The following is a 20659-nucleotide window of genomic DNA, read 5'->3' on the forward strand; positions in this document are numbered from 1 at the left end:
TGGGGCCCATAATCAGAGGGATTGTGAGTGTTTTACATGGAGCATGTCTAACAGCTCTGTGTTTGACATAGCTTTGTATGTTAGGCAGAGATCACCTCTGAGTAGGTGATATGTGAGAGAGTACAGCTGGAGCATTTTGAGATGGTCTGTGTATGGCATGTATTTCAGGCCGCTAATGCTCTTTGTGAGGTACTGCTGCAGACTTTCCAGTTGTTGTAGATGTCTTGTGAGGTACATAGCAAAAGGGGCATTGTACTCTATTATGGATCTAGTGAGTGATGAGTAGAGGGGAACAATGTCCTCTTCTATTCTGCATGAGACACCTTTTGTGATGAGGTGTGCCACATAGAAGGATTTCCTGACTACTGTGGGGATGTGATTATCACAGGTGTGTCCACTGTCCACCTGTGACCCAAGGTCTCTTATCACACTTTCAGTGTTAAGTATACTACTGCCTATGTTATAGTTCATGGCTACAGAGTTTTTACCAAAGGGGATGACAATGCACTTTTTGGCATTGAGCTTGAGGCCATGGCTTTGACACCAGGCATCTGTCTCAGTGAGGCCCTTTTGTAGGATGTCCACATCGTTAGTATTTACAATTATGGCTCCTAGTTTGCAATCATCTGGAAACTTCATTAACCACAGACCTTCCATGTTAAAGTTTACTTCAGGGAAGTAGATACAAAACAGGACAGGACCCAGGACTGAACCCTGTGGTACTGCACTCGTCACTGGTCCAAAGTCATACTTGGAGTCTGCTACTTTCACAGTGTGTGTTCTGTCAGTGAGCCAGTTGGCAACCCATCTTGTGACATAGCAATTTATACCTAGTTTAGTGGGTTTATCTACAATTCCAGAGTGGGGGATGGTGTTGAAAGCCGTGGCAAGATCTACATAGGCTGTGCGAACCACCTTACCCTTGTCTACGGTTCTGGTGACTGCTTCAATCTCATCTATCAGGTTTAGGAGACATGATCTGCATTTTACAAACCCAACATGGTTGTGGTCCAGAGTTTGTAGATTACCAGTGTCTTTTTTTATAAGTTGTATGATGATACATTCCATGGCCTTGCAGAGCAGGCTCATCAGGCTAATGGGGCGGTAGTTCTTGGGGTCCGTGGTGTCTCCACCCTTGTGTAGTGGGATAACTGTCATTGTGCACCATTCAGCAGACACAAAGCCTGAGGTGAGGCTATGACTGAACATGGTACGTGAGTGTGGTGCCTGTTTGTTCTGTAGTTTGTGTAGAACACAACCTGGGAAGTTATCTGGTCCCATGGATGCTGTGATACTGGCTTTGGAGAGTGTTTTTTACTTGTGCAGCCATGTTGACAGCAACTTTGCAGTCTTCCATTATAAAGATATGCTCTTTCATGGGTGAGAGGGGGGGTAAAGTTAGCACTGATCCTATCTGACAGGATGTTGGCAATATCAGTTGGGTCTGTATATTTAGTGCCATTGAGCTGTAACTCATAGCAGATCTGAGTGTTGCCATGACATGGACCTTTCTGTTGGGCAGAGATCTCCTGAGTAGACAGTATGCAGCAGAGTACAGATTGAGTTAAATTCAGTCTTGTTGCATGGGGCAACTGTTTCAGGCCAGTAATCCTCTTGTTGAGGTACTTCAGTGGTCTTTCCAGCTGCTGAAGGTGCCTAGTCAGATTCATCGCAAGTGTGTTGTGGTACTCTCTGATGAGTCTGATGACTGATGAGTAGAGGGAACCTCCTTTGACCTACATGCAAAGACCTTGGCAGTTTGTGGGAACACATAGCATGATTTTCTGACCACTTTGTGAATGTGTTTCTGGAAGTAGAGATGACTATCCACATGTGTCCATAGATCCCTTATTATCACCTCCATATTTAGGGTGTTGGCACCTATGTGGTGTTTGTATGACTGTAGCTCGAGGCCATAATTTTGACACCAAATCTGTCTGACTGAGACCCTTTTTAAGGATGTCTCTCTTGTCCCAAACATCGATTATGACAACTTTTTTGCAGTCATCCACAAACTTTGCTAAACATAGCCCTCGTGTGTTTGACTGTATTTCTGAAAAGTATACACCAGACAAGAGGGGTCCCAGGACTGAGCCATGGGGGACAGCAGTTGTTACCAGCTTGTACAGGAGACCACAATTCTTACCTTGTGTGATCTATCTGTGCCTCAGTTGGCAATCCATCAGATGACATACATATTTATGCACAGTTTGTTGATTTCGTGGATACGACATGTGTCTAGGATGTTGGCAAAGGGCTTTTGAAGGTCTATGTGGGACGTGTGTAACTCATTTCATTGATGTATGTCTTGGGTGATTGCCTTGAAAACAGTCTAGCAGGTTTGGGAACCATGATCTGCCCCTGACTAAACCAAAATTGGTAGGGTTAGGTGTTTGTAGGCTCCCAATAGCTCTGTTTATGAGTTCCATCATGATGGACTCCATGGCCTTGCAGATCAGGCTTAATAGGCTTATAAGACAATAGCTCCCATAGTCTGTTGTGCACCAACACTTGTGGAGTGTGCCAAACGTTACTGTAACACATTCAACAGTTTCATATCCTGTACAGAGGGTGAGGCTCAACAGACTGTTCAGGTGCAGGGTCTGTTTGTTCTGGAGTTCACTTATGACACAGCTAGGGAAACAATGTAATCCCATAGATGCCATGTTTTCAGGTTTGGAAGGAGCTGTTTACCCATTCTATATGTGATATCTGTGCTTTCACAATCTCCAGGTATGATGATAGGGCCTTTTGTCAGTGAGAGGGGAGTAGGTATGTATGTATGAGCCTGTCTGACAGGATGTTGGCAATGTCAGTCATTTACAGTTTGCACTGACTCAGGACATATATGAGTGTACCTTGCTATTTATGACATAGCGGAAGGAAGCATCATGGTTCTCTATGGACTCCTTCACAGATTCTTTTGCCAGAACATGGATTGGATAATGTTTGGTGTGCACATTGTTTATTGATGACACTGATTGCAGGTTTATTGATCTTTGCTTTTTCACTTTCTGTGAACAACTTAAGTACTTGTGGTACATAGTTTGATTATGACAGGGTTCCAATATATTATGTGTCTGTTTTCATATAACTGTGTGCACAAGGCAGGATTGGTGAATAGTGACAGGTTCCTGGGGTAAAACATGTAACTTCAAAAACAAACACCTCCAATACTCCAATACTCCAAAATCACTTAGTATACGAAACAGGAACACAAACACTGAAATGTTTGATAAAGCTCTCCTGGAAGGACAAGGCGAAGGCCGAGGTACCAGAATTAAAAGAGCTTTATCAAACATTTCAGTGTTTGTGTTCCTGTTTCGTATACTAAGTAAAACATGTAACTGCCAGATATGTGTGGCCCACTGCTATACTCAGACATGGTCTGTGTGAGCATGCCCAGTATGACCTTTTAGTATGTTGTTGCCTGACATTTGCTTCATTTATTTAAGTGTGTGAGCATGCCCAGTATGACCTTTCAGTATGTTGCTGACTGAAATCCACTACATTTGTTGAAGTGTGTGAGCACGCCTGGTATAGACATTTATAATCAAGTTATATTCTTACTGCAGGGCTCACCTTTGTGTCATAAATCAACAGGGATCATGCTGTGCCTGCAGGACTTCCATGAGACACTTTGCATAGACTTATCAACATTTCTACATACAGGGGGGACAGCTATTCTTTGTACATTTCTACCCGGGGGCACACCTGATTGTTACTGTGGGTGTACATAGGACGAGGGATTCACCTGACACTTACACATATTTGCTAGGCCTGCATTGCTATGTAAGGTACACCATTTCAGTCTGTACTGTTGCCTATCATACTGGCTTGAGGCATACTACTGTACTACAGATCTTAGCGTCCAATGTCACGTATATTAGATTGCGACTTCATAGCCTATCCAACCCACATCACACCACCTGGCCTGCTGTTCTCTGTCTGAATAGGCCTGTGGGGGAGGTTACCCATATGCCTCTTTAGGGGCATGATACAGCATTTCTTTGTGTTTGCATTAGTGTACAATTGTCCTGCTATGTCTGTGCCAGTGAAATGCTGTCATGGCATAGTAGTTCAGTGCTGTGACTATAGTGCACAGTGTCCTGGGTTTCTGCCCTATCACTGCTTTTTATTTTCATGCTGGGCAGACCAGACTGTTTAAGGAACAGTAAAGCAAATATGAGCATGTTTACCTGACTTTGCTCAACTTTGCCCGACTTTGCCCGACCTTGCCCAACATTAATCAACGTTGCCCGACGTTGTGCTAGTTAGCGCGGGCAATTTTGTTTGCATATACTAAATACTGGTAAAAGCTGCTTAGCACTGCTTTATATTGCTTAAAACATGGCAATCATGCCTCAGGTGGTGCTGCAGGGCTGCCTATGTCGGATGCACATGGTACACTCCCTATACATGAAAACAGGTAGTGTCAAGTTAGGCATCCTTTTTATTTTATGTGCGAGTCAGAGAGAGGTATCATTTCCAGGGTTCCTACTGAGCCAGTGTATGTGCTATGCATTGCCTCTTTGCCAAGGCCAAGGCATACTGGGCATGCCTCTTTCTGCCTACTGGGGCAGGCTCAGGTTGTTCCTCCTCCGAGTCATGCTCTGCCTGTGATGGCCTTGGCAATGGTGGGGGGCTGTTTGGCCCTGCCTCATGCTGTTCCTGCTGCAGCTGTTTTTGCAGGATTATATTGTGTAGCATGGCACATACCATGACAATTTGGGTACATGTAGTTGGTGAGTACTGCAAGGCTCCACCAGATGTGTCCAGGCAATGGAACCATGACTTGAGCATCCCAAACACACGCTCGATTACATTTTGTGTTTGTGCGTGTGCCTCATTATGGAGTTCTTGTTCAGGTGTGTGTGCATTTCTGATGGGTGTCATCAGCCACGGCTCCAGTGCATATCTAGCATCCCCCACTAGGTGACCGTCAGGGATGTCCCCACTGGCAAATGTCTGGTACAGCTGCGTCAGATGCCAGATATGGGAATTGTGGTAGCTTTCAGGGCAGCCAGCACACACATTCAGTATTATGCCCTGGGCATCACACATGACCTGGCAGTTGATGGAGGGGAAACCCTTACGGTTGATGTAGGCCCTACCTGCTCACTGGCTGGAGCTTTGATGTGTATGTGCATGCAGTCTATTGCATCCACTACCACAGGGTATTCCGCTATTTGATGGAAAAGATGCATATTGCTGGCCAATGCCTCACGGGAACCGGGAAAATATACATGATCACTGATATGTGCTGACATGGCATTCAGGAACTGGTGCAGTACCCTGGATGCTGATGCCTGTGAAATCCCCATCATATCACCAGTTGGTCTCTGGAAGGTACCTATTGCTAGTATTCTTAGGCCAACACATACCTTGGTTTCCACAGGGATGGATTCCCCTCTGTTGGTTCTGTGTGTGAGGTGTGGCCTGCACAGCTCAACAATTTGCTGCAGGAGGTCTCTGTCCACTCTATAGCGCTCCACTATCTCCAGCTCATGTAGCCCCTGGTAGGTTACCCTGGGTCTGTACACTCTGCTCCGTCTCCTCACTGTGGATTGCTCAGCAGCATTCACAATGGCACCACCCTCAGCATCTTGCACATTTTGGCTTATAATAGCAATGGCAGCCCCTAACATTTTTTTGTCTGAGTTAAGCTTTTTAAGTTTTGACTCTGTATACTGCAGTGTTGCAGTATTTTTGAGAAAAACATGGGGGGATGTTGTTTGCAGAGTTTTAAGTGCTGGGCTGGGCTGGGCTAGTGTACTGCCTGTGTAATTGGCTAATTCTGATTTATTTTACCTGGTAGCTCTGCTAGTTCTCCTTGGTTAACTTCCTACTACTTCTTTTCCTTCCTTTTCCCTTTCTGTTTCCACAAGGGGCAGAGCCACGCAAACAAGTGCAAACATGCGCACACGAGCACACACGCGTGCACACAGGCTTACACAGGCTTACAGGTGCACACATGTTGTAAGCACATTTGCAAGAAATTTCAGATATATCCACGGCGTACACCTTTGGTTTCTTGGTGTCAGCTAGGACAACTGTAGACATGCTTCTTGCAATCCTGAGCAACTCATGGCAAACACAAGCCACTCTGCTCCAATAAGCTTACATTCTTTCAGACTTACCCCCTCATGATGTCACCTATCTTCTACTCTACTACTCCCCTACTCCTACACTTACACTTTAGGGACATGGCTCACATACCAGGGAAAATTGGGATTCACTATCCTTATCCTCATTTGCATAGGATTGCCTATTAATGCTTGGTTACATCTCTTAAACTGAGCTTCCACCCTTAGCAACCACTACTCAGTAGCCATGTTGTCTTCAGCCTGCCATTCACCTGCATGGCAGAATAATCTTTTTATTAAACATGCCTAGTTTTGTCTATTTTTTAATCATTTCTGGTTTTTAAAGCACCACACATTTGCGCGGCGCTGAGCTATGCTTAAACATCGGAGATCGGGGAAAAAAAATAAAAATTAATTTTTATTCATTTTCATCCTATACAAATGCCAATGGCCTTATATTTGGCCATGGGCATGCTTCCTCAACTGGATGCATCCTTTATTTGGAGCTGTCATAGCTCCGTTTAGCTATTTGCAGAATGGTACTCTGTTACCAACGGAGTACATTTCTGCAAATAACACCACTCTTCCAGAGACAGGTTAGTGTTTCCTGGATCGCAAATTTATCTAATTTGCATAGCTTTCAGCAGCAAATGAGGTAATTTGCATAACATAACACTGTCTGTGCAAGAGTAGTTTTAGGACCTCTCATGCACGCCCCTGCTGGCTATTGCTGAATCGCTCGGCAGACATATTGCCTGTCTGACGTCTTACACTACTCTTAGACTCCGTGCAAGCCTTTGTGAATCCGGCCCTATATCTATCTATAGATGTATATATATATATATATATATATATATATATATATATATATATATATATATATAGAATATATTGTTTTCATATATGTGTATCTCCATGCATATATATATCTGTTTATGTGTATATATATATATATATATGTATATATATATATATATATATATATATATATATACAAAACCTGGGTGATTCCACCAAGCTTTTTTCCCTACTGTTGAAAGACTCTACTGTATATGTTTGAAAAAGCATCAAAAATTCCTGCAGTTTAAATGGTGTAGTGATACATTGGTCTGACTACAGTGTACAGAATTCTGGGTTCAAAACTTGGCAGGGCTAATTATTTTGTTGCTAACCAGAACCGTGGCTGATGGAGACAGAGTGATTAAAGCAGTTTTATGTGGCTCTAAGCAGGCTTGCATGGGTTTGCAAGATGTTAAGAAATGCCAAGATACAGTTAGCCGTAGTGATGCTTAATCCGTTTTGGCTTCACTTAGCATTGCACAAACTTGCTTACTCCCGCTTACACCCATGCTAATTTCTTTAAAAGAAAAGAAAAAGGGGTGATAAGAAAGTGGTGAAAAAGGAGCATGCAGAGGGAAAAAACAATATGAAAGTTAGCTAGGGATGTGCAGGATGGGTGTAGGGAAGGTCCATAGCTGTCCATTTCTTATACTGCAACAGCTGTGCATGTATACGGAATTTGGTGGTGAATTTGGGCAATCAAACCCCAGAGAGAGGTGTGAGGACAACAGAAATGTGTTGTCAAGCCAATTGGACCAGATTACATGTGTCCACTGGACACGTGTGAAATGGACAGCTATGTATGGGTGATATTCTTTTTTGGGACAGATGCCTTTTTTTTTTTTCAAGGTGAGAGTGGGATGTTGGGGAAGGATCATAGGTATGTCTGGGGAGGTAGATTGGGTAGGGAGACAGACAAGACTGGCAAGTAAGCAGACAGGGGCAGTATATGACATATGTGGGGGTAAACACCTTGGATGGGGAGAGTGGTTGAGAATCAGAGGCCCATGAGCCCCCATATGGATACAGTGGGACTGACATCTCCACCTGCAGGCAGCCACCACTGCACCTTCACAGCCCCAGTGGTGGGCTGTGCAGGGGGCTGGACAGGGGGGGGGGCATCCTGGTCCTCAAGGTGTGCCAGGCAGCCCTCCATCTGGCGCAGCTGACCACCCAACTCAGAGGAGATGACACTGCACACCACACCCCAGAACTGAGAGCGGATGACGGGATCATCTCCATGCCCACACACAGGTGGTGCAACACATGCAGAGGATGAAGTTCAAGGGTGGGTCCCAGACATGCTGGGGCCCAGTGCATGGCCGGATGGGGTGGAACAAGTGGATTCACTGGGATCAGCCTTCCCAAATGTGCCTTGCTGTTGAGGTTTTCAAAGATATATTGGTTAGTCATGAACAAAACATTTCAATATTAGTTTTAACAATATGCATGGGTGTTCCAATTATCCCAAAACAACAGATGTGAAACAGCTATACAGCAAACAGAACACATGCATAAATGAAACAACAGTAAGCATTGTAACAGCATGCCAGTAACACTGACAGCAACAGGCCACCAGCAATGGTATTTGAACAAGGTATGTTAACATGCAACTATTTAATTATATGAACAATAATGGAACACATGTCCCAGCATTAGGTTATGTAAAAACATACTCGTAGTATATGAATAATAATTAGTGATGCAGATGAGGGGTGGTGGGAGAGATGAAGAGACCATTAACAGCCGCATAGGCGTCTATTTCTCACAACAGTACTGCTCAATACTTTAGAGGTCTGCCCTCACTTTACATCTACCTGTGGCCTACCTATAACATACCCATATTTGTGAGGTGGGCCATGTAGACGGCCTTCTGTACAATGGTACCCATATGGTGAGAAACTGTCAGGTTGTTGCCAACCTTGGTGCACAAATCGCCTCATACCTGATTGCATGCTCAGTACATTATTACTGTCAGTGTGGATGACATCTGCCACAGCAGGAGAATGATGCCTCTCCTGGTATTCAGTTTGTGGTAATGGTTCTTGCATCAGTCAGTAATTGGTTGAGTGCATCTTGAGGGATGCTCACATCAGTAGGGGGATGTAAGGCAGTGGCTAGCTTGCAAGCATCTGGACACCTGCTCAGCAACAGACCACTGCTTTTGTCCTGTACCTTAGATATGTATATCTCAAACAGTAGGGGCCCCCAGACCAATCCTTGGGGTACACCATTGTGGAAGAATCTATTACTAGAGATGGCTTCCACTACTTTGACTGAGCGGGCACTATCATTGGGCCAGTTAGCTACCCATCTGGTAACCTACAGGTTGGTGCCTAGCTCTGTAGGCGTATGTATGCTGGCCACCTGGGGATTAGTGTGACAGGATTGGACTAGGTGAAGGTAGCCATTTTTCATCTTCTTCCCCTTATCCCTATGTTTGTTGACCACATCAGAGAGGTTGATCAGGTTTAACAGGCCTGATCTCCCTTTGACAATACCATGGTGTATGGGCTCAGGCATTTTGATATTGCCAATGTCCCTGTTCATAATCTCCTTGATATTGTCTTCCATGCCCTTGCAGAGCAGGCTAGTTAGGCTGATGTACATATGATTGGCTGGGTCGGTGGATTTCTCCGCCTTTGTGTATAGGGATGACAGTGGCTGCCTTCTGTGCAGATGGGATGACACTGGTGCTCAGACTGTGATTGACTGCAGTGCAGAATGGATCTGAGAGCCCATACCTGTGTTAATGTAGGATGTAGCCAGGGATGGTATCAGGCCTATGGAGACCTCTGTGTGTTGCCTTTGAGAGGGCATTACAGACCTGCTTCCTGATGATGGGGGGAGGGGTGTTGTACATGCACATGTGTACCAATGGGGGGACAGGGGAGTGATGTCTACCCTTCACCTGTCTGTAGCCAGTTGCCTATATCTATGTGTATGTGGTGCTATTGACCACTTCTACAGAGCAGATTTGTGTGTTGCCTCTGGAATTACAGACACATGTGTGGAAGGCCTAGTGATTGGCCTTGGTGGATGTGTCCAATTTGCACTCAAAGACAACCTTAGGGTACATCACCTGTGACCTTATTTGCTTGTGCAGACCAAGGTGACATTGCTTTCAATGAGGCACCTGTTCCTTCCTGGCCCATCCAGCAATTGTTTCCACCTATTATGGTATTTGTGCATTGCTGCTTTCACCACAGGTGTTTACCCTACCTTGAGGGAGATGATGTTGTCCTGCCAGGTATTGCTGAGTCCATACAGCTATGTAGGTGCCCACATAGTATTGTGGTGTGGGCCTGGACACTGCTGCTAGTTCCAACAAATGGGACATTGGCGGCACAGCTACTTCTACCTGCTCTGAGGGGGATTTATAGTCATTTGTGTACAGTTCATTCTGTTTGACACTGTAAATGTGGGCAGGGGATATGGTGACCTGAACAGTGATGGCTATATGGTCAGATATTACCAAGGAGGATGGCACTGTAGGAGTGCTACAGTGTCTACCCATGTTGGTTAGAACCAGGTACAGGATATTTCCACTTGTCATAGGAGTGTTGACTGGCTGATCCACTGTATTGCCATTGATAAAGCCATGGAATCTATGTGCATTCATGTTTAGGTGGCATAGGTCATGCACACTATGGTTGGGTATTTGAAGTCACCCAGGAGCAGGGTAGATGACTGAATCCTGACAGATTCCAGCAGGTCCCAATAGGTGTGGTGGTTGTCCATAGTCATGGTTGGAGGCCTGTAGCTAGCTATGATTTGAGTAGGTGTTTTATCAACTGTTAACTGCACTTGGGATGTCACCCATGCATCATACTGTTTGGCCAGCCTGGAGGTGTGTATGTGTATGCTAACGTTCAACACTCCATCTCCCGTGGCTTTGCAGGCCTTCATTTGGGGTCTAAACATATTATGGGATGAGTGACCTGGCAAGGTTGGTGTGATCTCCACAGCTACATAGCAGGTGTCAGTGACTGCACAAATGTCAGCATCCTACAGGCCAGGGTATGCTTGCATTGACATGGGTTTCATGGTAAGACACCTAGCTCCTGTTAAAGCAAGACATCTGCACAAAGACACACATCAGTGGTGGGTAAAGGCCAGTAAATAGTATCACTTTATGAATCTAGCTGAAACACACTTAGTTTCCAGCAAATAAAGTGTCGCATTCACAGGTCTACTCTGCAGGAGATGTCATCTGACAATCAAATGTATATTAATGTTATGACTTTAGACTTTAATGGGTTGCCAGTGATGTGCCAGACAATACACAACTGTCTGAGGCATTGACTACAAATATGAGGCATGCATGTGGTCAGTCTGCAAAACTCTGGACAGTTGTCAGGTATGCGGTCAGTATATCACATACAGTTCAACACACACTTCTGCACCTGTTGTGTAGTATGCACATACCCTATATACGTCTCTTACATTTGTAAGACAAGCATATGTATCAGAGCAGCATTCACATGTGACATATGAATAATTACAACATTCCAGGTAGCTGGCCTAGAAGTGACATGCTCGGTATTGGATAACAGACACACCAGTAGTAGTCATACATGAGCTGACCTTTGCTGGGGTGACTCAGGGGCCAGGGATGAGCTCCATGTCAATGTAGACAGGGAAAATGGGAATGGCCATAGATGCTGGACAGCAGTACGTGAGTCCAGCAGGTCTTCTTGCAGCCTAGTGTTTAATGTCCCATTTGACATCATTGCATCCCCCTTCGGCATTCCATTACAAGCTTATATGATTGACATACCTGTTATATTGCTGAATACTTTCCTCACAACAATGTAAATGGTTAGGTTTGTGTAGTCGCAGTCTGTCTTTGTGCAGATGGGTTGAGACCTCTGTTGCATACATAGCAGGTTCCCTTTTGTAGGTACTGCTCATGAACAGGTGATGGCCTGTGCACCAATCGGTGTCTCCCACTTGCTAGTTGCATCCAGAGCAGCTGAGTTATCTTTCCATTTGCTAATGCCATAGCAACACAGTGCTATAATTATGTTCTTCATGTGGGCCTTGCCTCTTTTCTTTGTCTGTGTGGAGGAGATTATGGAGGTGTGGGGGCTACAGCTTCACAGACAATAGGTTGGAATACCTCTCAGGACAGGGCGTGTGGAGACAGCCCAACAACATGAGGGACAAAGCTCCAGAATTGTGTACAGATTGTAAATTAATAGTGCTGTTATACACAAAGAGGGTTTCTAGATTAACAGGGTTTGTCTGGAAATGCATCTTCTGTGTGACTTTATGTCTGACAGTGATATGTCTCTGACATACCTCTCAACTGTCTTGATGTCGACAGACTGCCCAGAGGTTTGACTGTTATGTTTGGTCTGTTCCTCAGATGTCTGTTTTTGTGGAATCAGTAGGATAATGTGAGCATTGTAGTCAGTAACTGTTGACATCCATTGGTGTTTCAGACATCATATCCTTCAGGGATGTTATGTTACAACAAAGCCTGTGACACCAGCAACTGTTTCAGTTTGTAACACCATTATGTGAGATATGTCCCTCTTTCTGTCCCCCTGTCCCCCATGTATGTCATGCTTTGTCCAGATGTCTTGCAGTAAGAGGTTCAGAGGTATGATATATCATTATTTAGTGACTGCATTCCAGGTATCATCCCATTGACTTAACAGACTCCTGGAAGTGGTATGTGACAGTGGCCATGAATATGGTCTCATACCTTGGACATTCTGTGGAAATCTGTACATTTAATATTTATGTATGTCTGGCCATTGTGAACTGACTGCCAAGATTATGTAGCAGTGCTGTGTGTAAATGTTTGTTGGGCTGAGCAGGGAGGGTAGCAGATGTGAGTGTCATAAATACTTTTTCTATCTGACAGTGCATGCTGCTACAGCTGCTGGTGGTCTATCAGGTGTGTATATTTGTAGGGGCAGACTGAGAAATGTCATGTAACACCTCGGGATTCCAAGTACACTGTGAGTTGGGCCAGTATATGTCGGTGTAGGGAGTGACTGGCAATCAGGATATGTTTGCTCAAACAGTCGTTCTACTGTAGAGTTCATTTGGGGTACTGATATGTTGCTGTGACTGTGGTGCAAATGATTGTATGTGGACATTTTTGCAGCAATACCTGCTTTTCCCTACAGTTAAATCCCTGTAGTGCACGATATATTTGGATATACATGGATAATTCTCCAGAGCTCATTTGCAGTAGAGTTGTGTTGGTCTTACTGTAGTTCAGAAGGTGCTGGATGACATGGTTGTCAGCTGTCATGGGTTTTTCCATTCTGTTACATGACTGCAGTCATAAATCTCCACTGTCCAGATGTCTAGACACTGTCCAGATGCGTGGCTCATATGTTCGGTCTATTGCCGATAACAGTTGTGGGTTTTTGAGAAATCACTGGGATGATGTGAGCATTGACATCAGTAATTAATGACATTAATTTCCATGTCAGACCTAGAATCTATCTGGAATTGTATGTTAAAGCAAACCATGCCACTCTAGCAGACTTCTATGCATATGACAGCTATATTTCAAAGATGTCACTATTGTTTTCACTTTATCCCCCCACTTTATTGGGCTTTTTGCAGATGTCTTGCAGTAAGATGTTGATTATCTATCTATATATATATATACATATATATATATATATATATAAATATTTCTACATTTTATATATATATATATATATATATATATATATATATATATATATAAATATATATATATATATAAATATATCTACATTTTATATATATATATATATATATATATATATATATATATATATATATATACTCCTTCACACGAAACCGGAACATAAATGGTGCTCGGAATCCAACATACAAAACCGATAGTGCAATAGTGAGGGATTTAGGGTTAGGGTGTGGGAAAGGTGAGTGTGCGGTAGTGTCGGACTTAGGGTTCAGGTAAGGTAAGTGTGCGATAGTGACGGTCTTTATGTTTTAGGGTGGGTTAAGTGAGTTAGGGTTAGGGCGCAGGTAGGATAAGTGTGCGATAGTGATGGACTTTAAGTTTAGGGGTGGGTTAAGTGAGTTAGGGTTAGGGTGCGGGTAGGGTAAGTGTGCGGTAGAGTCGGACCTTAGGGTTAGGGTTTGGGTTAAGGTTAGTGGATATGTAATTGTGTGTAATGTGTAGTTTATGTTTTGTGTCGGTGTAATGATGTTCGGTTTTGTAAGTCGGTATTGTGTGTTTTCGGTTGTTTGGTCTCGGTGTTTTTGCGTGTGTGAACTGGCGTTTCGGTCATCCAAAGTAGACCCATATATATATATATATATATATATATATATATATATATATATATATATATATATATATGGATATATATTGGTATTGATACATATATATGTATATAAAAGTACTACGGATATATAATTTCCCCTTATGTTAAATGAGTGTTGTGCGTGATATGCTTGTAAAAACATTATAATTTCCTCCAGCTCAAATGGTGTAGAGGTATGTTGCTGTGATTGTACTGCACAGGGTATTGGGTTCCTGACTTGGAAGTGATGACTGTTTTCATTACTGTTAAATGACCAGAATGCATGATGTATTTGTAAAACATTACAAATTCCTGCAGTTCTGATGGTGTAGTGGTACAGTGCTGTGATTGTAGTGCACAGCATTCTGGTTTTGAGACTTGGCAGGGCTTGGCAGAACAAGGGCTGATGCAGACAGAGTGATTAAGGTAGTTGTAACTGGGTTTGTGTGGTTTTGCATGGAGCTAAGAGATGCTTACAGATGGCTAAGCCCTGTTACCTTCACTTACCATCGCTTACACCAGCGCTAATTTTCATTAAAGAAAAGAAAAAAGGGTGATAGGAAAGTGGTAAAATGGGGGCAAGCAGGGGTAAAACATTAGAAAAAGCAGCTAGGGATATGCAGGATTGGTGTAGTAAAGGACAATAGCACTACATTTTTTCTGCAGCAACAGTTGTGAATAATGTGTAGAATTTGGAATTTACAGCCTCACACCCCACAGGGTGGGGTGTTGGCAAATGATATTTGCATAATAATCAGTGGGTTGATTGATTCGTTTCACTGTACATGGGGGAAAAATGTAGAGCTATGTACTGGGCAATGTTTTTTTGTGGGACAGATGCCCTTTTTTATTTAAGGTGAGAGTGGGATGTTGAGGAAGGGCTGTAGGTATGTTTGGGTAGATAGGTTGGGTAGGATAGGTTGCATTTGCAAACAGGCAAGACAGACAAGACAGCAGATAGGGGTGGAATATGACACAACAGGGGGTAAACACCTTTGATTGGGAGGGTGGTTGGGAATCTGAAGCCCATGAGCCCCCAAATGGATACAGTGGAACTGAGGTTCCCACCCATGAGCAGTCACCATTACACCTTCATGGCCCTGAAGGTGGCTGTGCTGGGGCTGGACAGGAGGGGCGACCTGCCCCTTGAGATGCACCAGGTAGCCCTCAATCTGGCAAAGCTGCCCACCCAACTCTGCATGGATGGTGCTGTGCACCAAACCCCAGAACTGATTGTGGGTGACAGGCTCCTGTCCGGTCCTGCTCCCGGGGGGGGGGCCCATCCCCTGAGGTGGTTCCACCAGAAGGTGGTGCAGGACCAACAGACGAGGAAGTCCCAGGTTGTGTCCCAGATGTGCTGTGGCCTGGTGCCATTGCCAGATGAGGTGGGACAGGCGGATTCACCGGGATCCGCCTTCCCAAAAATGCTATGGTGTTGAGGTCTTACAAAATATGTTGGTTAGTCTTGCACAATAAATTTCAATATTAGTTATAACAACATGCATGGATGCTCCAATTAACCCCATAAAACAGATTTAAAACAGTTGTATAGAAACAGAACACATGCATAAATGGAACAAGAGTATGCATCGTAATAGCATGCCAGTAACACTGATGGCAACAGGCCACCAACAGTGGTATTTGAAAAAGCAATGTTACCATGCAACCAATCAAATATATGAACAATAATAGAACACAAGTCCCAACATTAGGTTTGGAGAACAACATACTTGTAGTATACGAATAATAATTATTGATGCAGGTGAGGGGTGGGAGGAGATACAAAATATCCATTAACAACTGTCTATGCTTCCATTTTCCACAACAGTACTGCTTAATACTCAATGGGTCTGCTCTCACTTTATATCTACCTATGACCCATAGCTTCTGTAGCACAAAAATACCTATTAAACTGTCAGCCTGGAATGGTATGGGGCAAACTGTGACAACTCTGGGTACATGACTGGAGGGGACCCATACATGTCAGGGTTACATATCTGGCACAGAAGAGGTACCCTGAACTGCTGTTATGTGAGTTTGCTACTGGCATAGTTCAACTGGTTTCCTATCTGTGTCCAGGATTATTGGCAGCAGTGACCACTATCTGTGACAGAGTGACACTTGAGAGACGTATCGGGAAGAGTGCATTTTGTATGTACCTATCCTGCTGTCATTTTCAGGCATGTGGTGGAACAGATGAACAGTTGTACACAGTTTATTAGTATATCATCTGTATGCACAGCTACTACCAACATTTCCTTATGTAGCACCCCCACAGATGTAGCTGAAGTAGATATGGGTTCCTTCCTACCTGACTCTGGTGACACCCCTTTTTTTAGCCCAACACCCCAAGGTGGCAAGTGAACAGATTTTATTCTAGGTGACACTTTAGCTTTAAAGGGCAATAGCACAACAACAAACAAATTATTTCAACAGTGCACCAGTTAGCAGTAAGGCAGAGTGAGATATGCATGCAATGAAACCATACATTCACCTCCTTCCCCAGAACTCGACAGAAAAGGTCTTGACATTCAAACATGCACAACAAAGACAATATCAATAAGCAGTAAAGCTTTTATAATGCAGCAATACAAACATGGAAAAAATGCAATGTCATTGAGGGAAAAAGTGTTAAAATACAACAGTACAGATATGAAAAAGATGCAATGTCATTGAACAGTAAAGATTCTTGAAGGCAGCAGTACTAACACAAGCAAAATGCAATGTCACTGAACAATAAAAAGTCTTTAAGGCAACAGTACTAACACCCTCTATCCCCTTGATCAATCTAATCAGACCAGCTATGAGACACTCTATTGTACCCTGTTCACTGGCCACTTACTACTTACAACCCTACTGCTGGCATGATGGGGCCCAAGGTTGGAGCTCATATTGATCCCAGCTACTTATAATCCACAAAGCATTTCAGGGGGATCCACAATCTTATAAAAGTATAAAAATGATGGCCAAAAGCCTCTCACCACTCCATTGAGAATATCCCAGTGACCAGGCACCACAGTTCCCTCGACGAGAAAATGGAAAATCACCCATCAGAACTCTGGTAGTCATCTATGGCATCTCTGCACCAGGCCCAAGGGAACTCCTTTTCTTGCTGAATCATATGCATGCGTGGAATTACTGGTTTCAGACTTCTCTCCTGAATTCACAAAATACCATCATCCACGATTTCAACAAGAGACAGACACAAACTGCTACCTCACTTCTCTGTCCCAAAACACTAGAAGAAAAAAATCCAGTCATGCTGCAAGGCCCTTTTCCCTTCAGTTAGTCTTTCAGCATTCCCTCCTTCAGCTAGTGTTCCAGTCTCCTCTCTTTCACTTTCAGAATTGTCTTTTATATTCCTGAAAAAGAGCTCCACCCTGTGGTATTCCAGAAAACTGCGGTCTATTACTTCTACAATGAAATGCAGTGGGAGCTATACTCTCCCCCACTTGAAAATCGTGGGTCCCCCCAAGTCAAAGGTAGATTAGGAGCAAAAATTTGCAAGCACTAATGCGTCATCAGCTGAATAATATTTTTACAGTCAAAAGGTACATTCCACCAAGAGTAATCAACCTTATGCTTAACTTGGGATAGGGTGTCACAACTGAAGTAGGAGGCATAGGACTCATGGGTGCAGACTCTCTGATGAGACTTGGTCACAGGTTCCTGTGTACTATGTCCCAAACTGTCATATGTAAGTCTCTGAGGGGACTGAATCAATCTCTGCAGTTTTGGTTCGGAAGAGATAACTAAGGAATTTTGCTCAGAAGGTTTGTCACTCACAGCACATTCAATATCCAGTTCTTCAGTAGGCATTTTGTCTTCTTTTAAGATCTCCTCTTGTATAACTTCACTTTCTTTTTCCATAATGGTATGATTGTCCTCAGCACTATTTTCTGAAGTTTGCATAGCAGGGCCTCCATCAGTATCAGGTTCTGCAAGAGGTACAGAAACACCATTTAGTCTATTGTCAGGTCTGGGCTGTTTGAAATGACAAGGAATTAATTCTGGTGCATTTACATTGAGATTACAGCTCATGGGGTCTCACACACCCTCATAAAAAAGCCCACTGAAACCCCAGTCATCGTCACTGTCCTCCTCTCCTTCAGCAGGAGGAAGCATGGGCTCTTAAACATTGGAGAGGATATTTCCTCTCTGCCTTAGTCTTCTGGATCACCTTGAGTTAGGCTTCCACTGAGCCATTCTGGGTTCCAAATTCATGAGTCTTACTGATTTTGCCAATGACATTAATTTGTTGCGGTGCCAGGTTTTGATGGGTCCTTCTTTCCCCTTAGGGCAAACTTGGTAGACAGGGATATTAGGTAGCTGAGAACAAATTATGTAAATTTCAGACCCCCAGCAGTCAGCTAGTTTATGCTTTCCTTGTAGACCCAAATTCCTCAAAGGGACTCTGTCCCCTGGTTGCAAATCATGCATCTTCACTTTCTTATCTTAGTAAGCCTTGTTTCGCTGCTGTCTTTGTCCTGTTGATTTTTCAGCTAGCTCATAGGCCTATATGAGGTTCTTTTTGAGACTCTCCACATAACTGCCATGAGATCGCACTGGTGTATCATCAGCTGTGACTCCAAAGGTGATGGCAACAGGAAGACGAGCTTCTCTTCCAAACATTAGGAAGTAAGGTGAGAAACCTGTAGCATCATTTTTAGTTCTGTTGTAAGCATGCCCCACTGTGGCTACATGTCTACTCCATTGACTCTTCTTCTCAGCAGATAGTGTCCCCAACATATTTAGTAAAGTTCTGTTGAAATGCTCTGGCTGCGGATCCCCTTGAAGATGATAAGGTGTGGTGTGAGGTTTTGAACTCCCAAAAGAGTGAGTAGTTCATGGACAAGCTTGCTTTCAAAATCACATCCTTGGTCAGAGTGCATCCTTTTTGGCAGACCATAGTGTACAAAGAACTTCTCAACTAGTAGTTTCGCCACTGTAATAGCTTTCTGATCACGAGTGGGAAATGCTTGAGCATATTGGGTATAGTGGTCTGTTACCACCAGCACATTACTGATCCCGCCTTCATCCGGTTCAATGCACAGAAAATCTATAAAGACCAGTTCCATGGGTCCACTGCTCTCCATTTGACCCAATGAGGCAGCTCCGGTTGGTAGAGGTTTTCTCTGAATGCAATGAAGACATGTACGATAATAATCCTCAATATCTTGATTCATGCATGGTCAGTAGAACCTGCCTTGTACCAGACCCATAGTTCTGTCATAACCAAGATGACCATGTTCATCATGCAATGACCAGAGTACAACTTCTCTATACTTCTGAGGAAGCAACAATTGCCATTTTTTCACTGCCAAGTGCACTTGAAGATCTCCTATACACTAGTCCATTCTGTATCTGGAGTCTGTCCTATTCTTTGGCTAAAAGTCTGGCCAGAGGATGAATATCTGTATGAAGCATATCAGTTTGTTTCTTCTCTAAAGCAGCTACCACCAGCTGACATTTTCTTCTCTTTAATCTCTCTTGAGGTCACTGTTACTCAAAGCTGGTAGCGATGAAGCCTGTAAAGTGACCAGATTACAGTAAGCTTGGGGTATGCTTGCTGCAGACAGACCCAACTTCTAAGGACAACATTCAGTGCATGATAGCAGGTTGCAATCTGATATATAGCTCTCACCCCTGGTGCTGGAATTTCCGCCCATTCATTGCCAGGGTGTAAATCTCCATGAGGTCTTCTGTCCTGGGTGATATGTCAAACTGAAATTATAGTTGCATAGAGCTGTCATCCATCTGTGGCCAGTAGCATCTAGCTTTGCAGTGATATGGATGTATGTCAGAGGATTGTTGTCAGTCTGTACTTCAAATTCAGCCCCATAGAGATAGTCATGCAGCTTGTCCACTACAGCCCACTTTAAGGCAAGGAATTCTAACTTGCGCAGAGGATAATTTCTTTCTGTGGGGGATAAACTCTGACTGATAAAAGCCACAGGTCTCAGCTTCTTATCATACTCTTGGTAAAGGACTCCCCCTAAGCCATCCCTGCTAGCATCCACATGTAAAGAGTATGGCTTTGTTGAGTCAGCATATGCCAGCACAGGGGCATGTGTGAGGCAATACTTAAGCTGTTCAGATGACTCTCGCACTCAGGAGTCCAGCGACTCTCAAGTTCTTTAGAGCCTCTTGGTCCCTTGGGCTTCTTCACAAGGATATCTGTTTCATCTGCTTTCTCATCATTTTGGAGCAAATGGTTGAGGGGACTTGCTATATTTAAAAATCCTTCCAGAAACCTTCTATAGTAACTGCAGAACCCCAGGAAAGATTGCAGCTCTGTGATAGTTTTGGGTCTGGGCCTAGATGTCACAACTTCAACTTTGCTGGGATCTGTGGATATCCTATTTGCAGACACTACATGTCCCACATAGGTCACTGAAGGTTGGAAAAACTTGCATTTGTCCAATAACAACTTCAGGCCTTCCTTCGCAA

Source organism: Protopterus annectens, chromosome 4.part1 (assembly GCF_019279795.1).
Source record: "Protopterus annectens isolate FY-2018-M chromosome 4.part1, PAN1.0, whole genome shotgun sequence".
In the NCBI taxonomy this organism is placed as follows: domain Eukaryota; kingdom Metazoa; phylum Chordata; order Ceratodontiformes; family Protopteridae; genus Protopterus; species Protopterus annectens.